The sequence below is a fragment of the Mastomys coucha genome, unplaced genomic scaffold (assembly GCF_008632895.1).
Source record: "Mastomys coucha isolate ucsf_1 unplaced genomic scaffold, UCSF_Mcou_1 pScaffold6, whole genome shotgun sequence".
In the NCBI taxonomy this organism is placed as follows: Eukaryota; Metazoa; Chordata; class Mammalia; order Rodentia; family Muridae; genus Mastomys; species Mastomys coucha.
The window spans coordinates 121,530,116-121,540,529 of NW_022196912.1; the positions used below are offsets into that span (position 1 = coordinate 121,530,116).

The 10,414-nt window shown below is 50.2% G+C and overlaps 1 long non-coding RNA gene across 1 annotated transcript; it reads right to left on the bottom strand.

Moving 5' to 3' along the window:
* Positions 1-342: 342 nt before the first annotated feature.
* LOC116079933 lies at positions 343-10,344 on the bottom strand. The gene is made up of 3 exons (XR_004114222.1): positions 10,226-10,344; positions 3,328-3,386; positions 343-676 (listed from the first exon to the last, which is right to left on the bottom strand). It is a non-coding gene; the product is annotated as an uncharacterized LOC116079933 (long non-coding RNA).
* Positions 10,345-10,414: the final 70 nt, after the last annotated feature.

A 10,414-nucleotide genomic window follows, 5' to 3' on the forward strand; every position in this document is an offset into this window, starting at 1 on the left:
GTTCGGGGTGTACCCTTCAGGAAGACAGGAAGCTGAAGCTCATCATTTGAAAAATGTAGCCTTCTCTCCATGTCCAGAGAAATATAAAGTTGGCTTGGGTCCAGCTCAGCAGTAGAAGGAATCAGGCCCCCACCTTTGCCCCAACCTCAGACACAAATGCGTACTACCTCTCGGCCAACTGAAGACATTTCCGGAGGCCTGCAAGAGCCCATTTGGAGGTGTACCCATAAGTACCTCAAGCCAACTTTCCCAAGTCAGGACACTGAGTAAATAAAACCCGACCTGCTCTCCTAAAGTCTTTCCCTTTCTTTAACTTCCCTTTAAGTTCAGCGTGTGTTTGAATTCAGGGGAAACACGAACCACATGTTTTTAATCCGTCAACACTTAAATCATCAAAATGTTGGAGGCCGACAATTTGGGGGCCGGCGGGAATGCTGGAGCCTTTTAAAGACTTTCCTCTATTTCTCTAGCAATCAGAAGTAGCCGTTTTCCAGAAGAAAACTGGATTTCACCTCCAAAGAGGCTGCTGTGCTCTGTTCCCACCTCAGCACCCTTGGGGACCACAGCGACTTGGAACTTGGCAAGAGCCATGGTTGGGACAGCTGTGCAGAATGTATTCGCCATTCAAGAAGCTCCACACACTTCTTCTCATCCTCCCTGTGCTGCTGCCAGGACCCTGGAGAAAGAAGCCAGAAGTGAAAGTTTTAACACCAAGAACCACAGAGAGACGGAGAGAGAGATGGGGACACTGGTTTCACCCACATGGCCTGCTGAGAGACACTAGCCATCTGACCACTGCACCACAGGCCACTGCATTTAGGGCTCTTGCCCTTGATGGTATCTCTACCTATATGTCAAGGTCATGGACAATTCAGCAAAGCAAATGTCAATTAATAAAAGTCAAAGGCCCCCTGTGAAGCCAGGGGGCCTTTGACAGGCTCTGACATCATCAACCACAGGCCCTTTGCTAAGAATTAGCAACCAGAGTATCAGGCACAGTGGGATGTCACCAGCCACTGTCAGATCTGTGAACCTCTTCCTGTGAGCCTCAAAGCAGGGTAAGAATGGAGAAACATCCACCCCTCTCTCCCTTGACCTGAGACTAGGGAACCCCCAACGCTATGCCAAGGAGGCAAAAGAGAGGAGAGTATTAATCCTATTGGTGCTAAGATTAGGGGAAACGCTAGAGGCAGAGTGATGCTTAGCTTATATGACGACCTAAGTTCAATCCCCAGTACCAAACAAACCAGACACCATTGGATCTGGCATTGATGTTTATAGGAGTGGCCCTTCCATCCTCTTCTCTCTCCCGCAAACATGGATGTTAGGCACAGGTCGAGTTGTAAGCCCATAAATATTCTGGAGCCAGAGTGGGTAGGTCTCATTTCTGGCTCCAGTGTGTGCAGGTGGTGAGGTGCCTCAACATCTCTGTCCCTTTGAATGCTCTGCTGTGGAATCAGGACAACAGGAGCTCACAGGGCCTGCTGTGTCTGGCCTGTGGAACCTCCCCCAAGTGAGGTCCTTTACGTTAACCCAAAGAGTAACAGCAACTTCAAACACATATAAAACAACTGTGTGACCCAGAGTCTGCTCCCACGGGCATTAGCAGTTTCTCCTTTTCCCTTCACCCTTCTCTTCCCCACCATGGTCTACACCAAAAGGGAACAAAGCTGATTAAGGCCCAACCAGACCTGCCCACTCTGTGGGCCTAGAGGAAAGGAGAGTTGAAGTCCAATTTTATCTGGTCCATAAAAGGCAGGCACACAGTGCACAGTTGGGGCACAAAGTCCTGCCCCAAGCTAAACAGCACCTTCAACAGAATAGGTCCCAAGCCCCTGCTACTGCAACCAAAGAAGGCAATGACCTTGGTGACAAGTTACCCTCCAGGGTGGGAGCCAGTGAGAGTCTGATCACATCAGGTCTAACACAGGTACAGGAACAGAGGGATGTAGAGACTGATCCAGTGGCCAATGTCCTCTGTGCCGAGGAGGGTTTACCCAGAGTCTACACCTTCAATGATTCAGCAAAGAGATACCCATGGAGAAGAGATACTGAGAGATACAGACAACAGAGACAGTACAGGAAAAGGAGACAACAGGAAGGAGTCAGGAAGGAGGAGGGGAAGGACGAGGAGAAGGGGGAGGGGCAGAGGACAGGAGGGAGGCAGGTTATTTGGGAGTTGGGAAAAACTGAATCCATTCTTCCCCATCCAATCAGCTCTTTGCCCTGCAAACACGAGTTACCTCACTCATGGGATTCCTGACCATGGAACTCTCTCCACTTGCCTTAAGAGTCATTGCCAGGGAGGTATGGGTCATAGCCTTGGCGAGACTGATCTGAGTTAAAGTATTGTCCTGCACATCAAACTGGACAATAGTGAACAAGATGTACTAGTTTTCTTTGTACCTCCATCCACCCATCAAAAAAAGGTGGAAGGCCAAAAGCTAAGACTTCTACTCTCACCCAAAAGGAAATGTCTTAGACACTACTTCCAGGCTCCTCCCTACTGGGACATCTCCCAATCTAATTCACAGGCTAAATTTGACCCTAATACCCACTAGGTAATAACTTTCCCGCACACATACATACTGGTCAGTGTAAACAGCCCCTGGTCCCAAGGGAAGGCTGTTGAGCTCGCATCTACCCTCTTGTGTCCTTGAGGACCATGGTATTCACAGTCATGATGGCCTTCTTGCTGACCCTTCGTTCTCAGACATCTTCCCTTGGGTAAGATCTTTCTCTCTCCTTGAGAGGCACTCACAGTCCAAAAGGTCACCCTCTGCCACCCCTGCCACCTGGTGAGCAGTAGAAGATTGTAACTAGTACCATTTCGTATACTGTCAGCACCAACTCAAAGTGACTCTCACCTCACTCTTTCCAGAAAGACACTGTCGACTCCAGACCAGGAAAACCAAACTCATCATCTCAATCAGACTGGGAAAAGTTCCTTCACATTTTCTTAAACCTGAGAGTTTTCTTACCCATGGGAGATTCACACTGGAGGATCAGGGAGCCAATGTGAAGAGAAGAGAGGTACTTGTTTGGAGAGGGGGATTAGAAAGTATTCTCTATCTCAAGCTCACTCAGGATGGTCCAGCCTCTACAGTCAGGGAATGACTAAAGATCTTAGAGAGTTGTGAGTGAGAAGATAAATGAGACAGATGGCTCAGTCAGTCAGTCCATCCAGACTAAGGCCGGGATTGATGACAAGACCCTTTCTCTCCACCCAGCCCAGAAAAATCACCCTTGTTTTATAACGTGGCCTGTCTTCCCTGAGAAGGAACTAGAAACAAGCTCAGTCCTGAGCAGTGTTCACGTGCAACTTACCATCTCATTTGAGCTTCTGGGACAGAACCCTGGTTTCTTTCCAGCGAGCTGGGAGAAACCTCGAAAGAACAATGGCGTTTAAAAAAAAATTAGACATATACATATATACACACACATATATATTATGTATTACAAATCTATACATATATAACTATATATTAAAATTTTAATATATAACATATATATACTATATAATAATATAATATAATATAATAATGTAATATATAATATAATGTTATATATATAATGTCTTATTTATATATATATAACATATATGATATACATATATACATATATATGTATGTAGATAGATAGATAGATAGATAGATAGATAGATAGACAGACAGACAGATATAGATATATAGATATCTTCCAAGTCAGGAAGTCCTGGATGCAAATCCACCCTCCACTGCTCCAAAGCAGAGGCTCAGGCTTCCTCCCACACCGCCAGAGATGCAGACAACTAGCCTCCCTGTAGGGGGTAGGGGGTGGGAGCCCCACTCCACCCCCCATGAGCAGCACAGAAACAAGAGCTTAACTAGGGGTGTGGGGCCTCCCAGAAAAAGCTGATGCTCTTGTCCAGGAGTTTGGCAGCCAGCTTAGGCGTTTCCAGGAAAAAAAAGAGGGGGGACCTCAGCTCCAGGCCATGGAAAGCGCCTGCCCCAGTACTGAGTCAGCCCTGAGTCATGAGCTGAAAACCCGCCTTGGCTGTAATTAATACCGGACTGATGACAACTGATCTTCACCCCATGGAGGAGGCTATCTCAGGTAATTAGGCATAACCTTGTATATTGGTAATGCGCCCTTTGTGTGGCATCTCCGGCTGCTGCAGCCAGGCCCTACCTCCAAAAACAACATCAACACTACCCAACAAGATGTTCCTGATTTCAAAGGATCTCCCTTCCCCCGCAAGCATTTTCAGTGTGAAAAGCTAAATATACAAAGGCCTGTAATTGGTTTGCTCTGATCCTCTGACTCTTCCTCTCTGGGAAGGTCTGCACTCTGGAGGGGGAGGAAGGCAGTAAGCACCTGTGCTTGAATGTGACTCTGCCCTCTGGTTCAGCTTCACACAGAAATCCCGGTCTGCTTCTGTGGCTTGCACTGGGGTGGGGTCATCTGATAACATACGCTTCTATTCATTCCTCTCAGGACAGCCACTGGGCCCCACTGGCCTCTGGACTCGGTGAGATAGCAAGCTGAGATGCTGGATTGAAAGCCCCTCTGATCACTTCCTTTGCCAGACTTGGTTAACTAGCCCCACGTTCATTCAGAAAGCTGAGGGAGACACAGAGGGAGGGTGGTTCCAAGTCTCCCAGCCTGCTGAGAGGCCCGCAAATTCCTCCCTGTGCCTGGTGCCCCCTCACAGGCAAAGCAACAATTCCTGCTTCCCTGAGGCACACGGAAGAGTCCTGTCTCCACAGAGGCCCAAAACACTCCTGTCAGAGCTCTGCTTGCACAACCAGGGTTTCCCTTGCCAGGCCCCTGACTAACTGTGGCCCCACCATCCAGGCCCTGCCCCTACAGCTGGACGCTCCAGTCCCAGGGTTCCCACGACTCGGGTTGCTCTCCCAGGACAGCACTGTGTTCCTTGACATGCCAAGTGTTGCAATGCCCAAGCAGATGAGGCAAGAGGGACAATGAGTGCCAGGCCAGCATTTCCAAAGAACCTCCAGAGAAAGCGCCAAAGGCCACCATTCCTGGGGCTCCCCCACTTCCCTGCTCCTCTTTCTTCAGCATCAAGATTCCCTGCTTTTAGCTCTAACTGCTGCCTCAACAGTCTCAAAAGACAGTTCAGGCTGGCTGAAAAGCTAGCTACCTGGGCCAGTCAGGATGCCTTTGCAGCAGGTTCTGAGGGTTTGGGTCTGTGGCTGACAGTCTAAGCTCTGTGGATCAGCTTTGCTATCTGTTTAGCCCATTGCCTCTGCAAATTTCAGCTTTCCATCTGTGACATGGGACCACCATGCTTCCCTTTTGGTAAATGAGAACACCAACATTCCCCAGGTACCTAGGAATTCTCTCTTCTCTTTAGCCACTCATGAATGTTCTCTAACTCGGCCCATCAGCCCTGTGCAGCAGATACAGCAGAGAGCGGCTTTTGGTAGAACATGGTGAGACTATCGGTCTGCTTCCAGAGGCAAAGTGAGGTTTAGTCTGTGACTGGGTCCACCCTTCAAGAAGGTCCTTCCACCAGCTGTGTTCCTCGCCTCCGTGCCTGTGGTGCACCGTGTAAGAATAAGTCACTTTCCTCTTTACTACCTTCTGTTTCTAAAGTACAGGAGCTGCTCTCCAGTTCCTCAGCTCCTACTTTTAATAAACTGGAAATGTCATCTCAGAAAAGGGAAAAAAAAAAAAGACAACAGTCAAACCCTAACTGTCCAACTGCTCCGGAGGCTGAGGCAGGAGGATAACAAGTTCAAGGCCAGCCTGGGAAACACTGTAAGACCCTGTCTCAAAATAATGGGCTGGGAATACAGCTCAGTGGCAGAGTGCTTGCTTAGCACACACAAGGTCCTATGTTCAGTCTCCAGAACTGAAAAAGGAAAAAGAAAAATCTTAGCAAGATATTTAAAGTGTCTGACAGGTAGAAAAATTGTCAATGGCTACTGCTTGAATGAACTCATTCATTCGCTTTATTTCGTTGATTCACAAATTCCCCTCAGAGACTAGCAAATTAGTGTGTGAATAAGCAAACAGCTCATGACCAAGAGCTTGGGAGTCAACAGGTGCTCCCAGAGCCCATGCACCATGTAGGCATACTGTGGAGATATTCTGGCTGCGGAGTGGATATTCAGAACCACTGAGACCCTGGTCAATGGCCTGCAGAGCCTGCGGTACTCCACAAAAGAGCACTGAGCTTGGACCCTCCCTGGTTAGCTAAGAGAGCCAGATGGGTGTGGAACAACCCCAGCACTCACGAAAAACAGCCCTGAAGAGACAATGATGGTTTCAGGAGGCATCTCCTCAGACCAGAGAAAAACCTTAATGGACAGTGAGGAAGAAAGCTGGCTGGGGCCGTGGGGTTGGGAGCTGAAGGAGCTTGGAAGCTGAGCTGTAATAAACACTATGACCAAAAGCAAATTGTAGAAGAAAGAGTCTACAGCTCATAGTCTGCCATGAAGGGAAGTCGGGGCCTGAACTCAAGAAGGACACGACCCTGGGAGTAGGAACCGATGCATAGGCCAAGGAGGAATGCTTGCTCCCCACAGCTTGCTCAACCTGCTTTTTTATACCCTCCAGGACCACCTGCCTAGGGGTGGCATGACCCACAGAGAGCTGGACTCTCCATGTCAATCATTAATCAAGAAAAAACGCCACATAGACTTGCCCTCAGGCAATCTGATGGCCACATTTTCTCAATTGACGTTCCTCTTCACAGATGACTCTTGCTTGTGTCAAGTTGACATAAAAACACACTAACCAGGCCAGGAGCAGAAAAAAGGGACATGCACACAAAAAAAGTGGCAGGGGCATGAACCAAGTAGGGCAGGGTGTGGAGAGACAGGGAGGAGGCAGGGATGGGGCCTGGGCACAGGGCTACAGGAGAGGATCAGGTGGGAAGGTGGAGGCTGAGCTCAGGTTGGGGCATGTTCACTTTGAGCGGAGGGTGGGACATGCAGATGTCACTTCTTGCCAGGAATGGAAACCAAACATGGGACAATAGCCCCAGATAGACATCAGAGCTGAAGACCAAGAATGTGGTTCCACCCTGGGCCAGAGCCCGGACTGGTGTCATCACATCCTTTGGGGCAGAAGTCAGGCCTGATGATCAGAGGGCAACACTAAGAGAGCCTTGGGGAGCCACTGGGTCACCTCATTGCTTTGTGGGGCTGTGCTATTGGCTAGAGGAAAGTAGCTACAACCACCCCATTCCAGATGCAACTGGTGCCCTACCACCTCACTGTCACAGCCTAAAGTGTGTCCAGATATGACCACACATACCCAGGGGATGGAACACCAATGTCCCAGGTGAACCACTGTTCAGTAACAAACGTCCCCAGCTTGCTCATAGAGCAGGCATGAGCTTGTGTCCAGGGCCAGCTCTAGTCCCAGTCATTTCCTGGCTAAGAAGCATAGTACCCCTTCCAGGATTCGGCTGGAGAATGAGAGAGACTCAGAACACCACCAGAGACAAGGAGCTTCCATCCACATGGTGGGTGGGTAAGAGCCCAGGCCCATCCTCAGCAGGGTCGGAGCCTCACAGCATTTCTGTTAACAGGCTGGAGTCCTGGCCTGGGTGAGTCAGCCAGTTGGGATGCTGGGGCTTGCACAAGAGGGTGGAGAAGGGCGAAGCGGGAGTGGGACTCCGTCTGGGCAGAAGGCTGTAAGCTGCTGGGAGCTCTGACTAACTGAGGAGTTTTCCCTTCCTAGAAATCTTCATCTCCGAGGACAATTGCTCTGTGGGAGTTAAGGGGAGACCCCGGTCTCCGTACATCCTTGTCCTATTTCTCTGGTGACAGCCAAGAGCTGGGAAGTGTCCACCCCAGTCAGGTGGACAGCAGCCACAGCCATCAAACCATTCTTGGGAAATCTTTAAGCCAAGGCATCCCAGGGCAGCTGTTTCGACAGCTGGTGTGTACAGGAGGTGCTGACCAGTGACGGTCTATATTGTGTAATTTGCTCCAGGCCTGAGGAAGTCAAAGCCATTTGCTGAGAGTCCCATATTTCGCGGCACACCTCTAAGAAGGAGTCACTCTCTGGGCAGCTAGCTCTCTTCACCCTTTCTTACAGAGGGCCTTGAGGGAATGCTGCTCTGCCCCAGCTAAAAGCCCACCACGATTCCAATGAGACAGCCCCACCTGACATGCTCTTGCGAGGCAGGGCACGATTGAGTAGCTGGGCCAGTGGATCCAGTCAAGAGTCATGTTACAGTCATTAAAACCATTGGGGGGGATGGGCTCTGAGGTCAGATAGGCAGAATAAACAAGCAGGTAGGAGAGCAAGCTCTGCCTTTCCTTCCGACTTGTTTAAGCCAAGCACCCAGGCAGCCAGACTCCCAAAAGGCCGCAGCTAGCCCGGGGCTCCAGCATGACCCAAGAGCCATCCATGCCCAGCAGCCAGCTTTTTCGAGATTTTTCCAAAGCATCTTTCCAAGCGCTGTTTGAGTTGACTTGCTTGAGGAGAATCAGACAGTCATGATAAATAAATAAATAAATAAATAAATAAATAAATAAATAAATAAAAGGCCAACCCAAAGAGAGGTCCTGAGGCCACATCTGCTCATCTTCCTGTGACCACCTGGAGACATTGACCACCAAGCAACAGAAATCTGGTCTTAACGAGATTGGCCTTTCTCTGGGCTCCACAAGCCAAATATCTTAGCCCTTACATCTCTAATCCTCACAAACAACCCAGGAAAGGAAACAGGATCCGATCCGCGATCCGCGTGGAGACAGAGGCTGGAGAATTGAGATGATTTGCCCCAGGGTCACAGTGAGAGAATTGCTGGGACCCACTGGGTAGGCATCTGCCCTTCCCACCGCTCCAAGCTCCCTCCCCTCCTGCCAGTGTCTCCGAGGAGCAGCCAAAGACCTCACAGGGGGGGGTGCTGACTGCTTCTCCTGCAGAATGTGAAGGAGTGAGTGAGCAGCGAGTGAGCAAAGGAGAAAACAAGCCGGGGAGAGCTTCAGTGGTGGGTTTAAATCTTCAAAGATGAGTCCATGGTTAGGATCAGGCAGGAGTCAGGGAGAAAACAGACCATGGACAAAACCATCTCTCCAGCTTTGTAACTCAGAGAAAAGAATCTTTAAGTCATTTTTCTTTACCTTTCGATCCAGTCTCAGGATGACAAAAATATTTTCACTGAAAGTTTATTCCTGAGCCAACTTTCCTTCCTTAAAGGCATGCAATGAAGAGCTACTGGTATACTCAAGCTACTGTCAACCCACTGGACAAACGGGCACAACTGATGCTCAGGGTAGCTGTGTCACTTAGCTAAAGACACACAGCTTGAGGACCAGAGGAGAGTCGGAAGTCAGAACTATGTCTGTACTGCAAGCAAGTCTCCCCTTAGCCCACTACCAAACTTTCTCCCTTGAACTTGACCATATGCAAATAGGGTTACCTTCCCTAATCTAGAGAGGCTCCATGGTGACAGGGAAGGGGAGACATCCAGAACTGATTATCAGAGAGAAAGAACTCGAAGTCTGGCCATTTGCATGGTTATCATTTCAAAAACTAAACTGACATGGCCTTTGGTTTCATCTTAAACTCCAGGTGGAAAATGGGGAGGGAGGGAGATTTTTCAACCTCATGATCCAGCCTACTGTCTCCCTGAAACTCAACCTCCAACCCCACTGTGCCTCCCAGAGGGAGGTGGTTGGCTTGGGGGCTGGGTAGATGGGATAGAGCCAGGCTGTTTCTGTGTAAAGGTCTCTATCTCCCTTCAATCCATATACACACAGAGAGCTGCCCCCCTCCCCCAGGCGGGTACTGTCCGTGTCATCCTTCCCCCACCCCACGTCTCCCCAGAACCTGCAAAGGCAAGCAGCAGAGCCTGGGAGTCCCAGCCCTGAGGCCAGCCTGCAGCCTTCAGGGGAGTCCTTGGCCAGCAGCCAGTCATCCCCACGCCAGGGCTACCCCCGCCAGCTCCCTCCCTCAAGTGCCGTCGGCCTTGCCTAGCCAATTCTAGGCCCTGATCCTGGGCAGACAATTCTCTCGTGTTTTCCCACCTTCCCACTCTGGCTGCCAGAGGCCAGCCCAGTCTTGGAGATGTTGAATAGGCTATTTGTTGGAAGATCAAAGGGCCACCTGCGGGAAGCGCCCCAGCGCCTGGAGCAGGCCCAGGCTGCGTCCTCCCTGCCTGCTGGGGTCGGGGCTTTTCCAAACAGCCCACCTTGGCTGGGGAGTCAATCTCTCCACCCCACCTACTCCTCACCCCTCCCTTCCTAATGCCACCTACCGGGGCCTCAGGTATCACGGTTCTCCCCTCTGCTGAGTCTGATGTTCTCTTTGCAGCCTGTATTCCCCTGCCTCTGAACTCAGGGGAGATGTCATCAAGTTCTCAGCACCCTGTCACACTGCCCAGCAGCCTCAATGCTGAAGCACGGGGGCGAGGGCGGGGACAGGGGTGGGGACGGGGGTGGGGGCG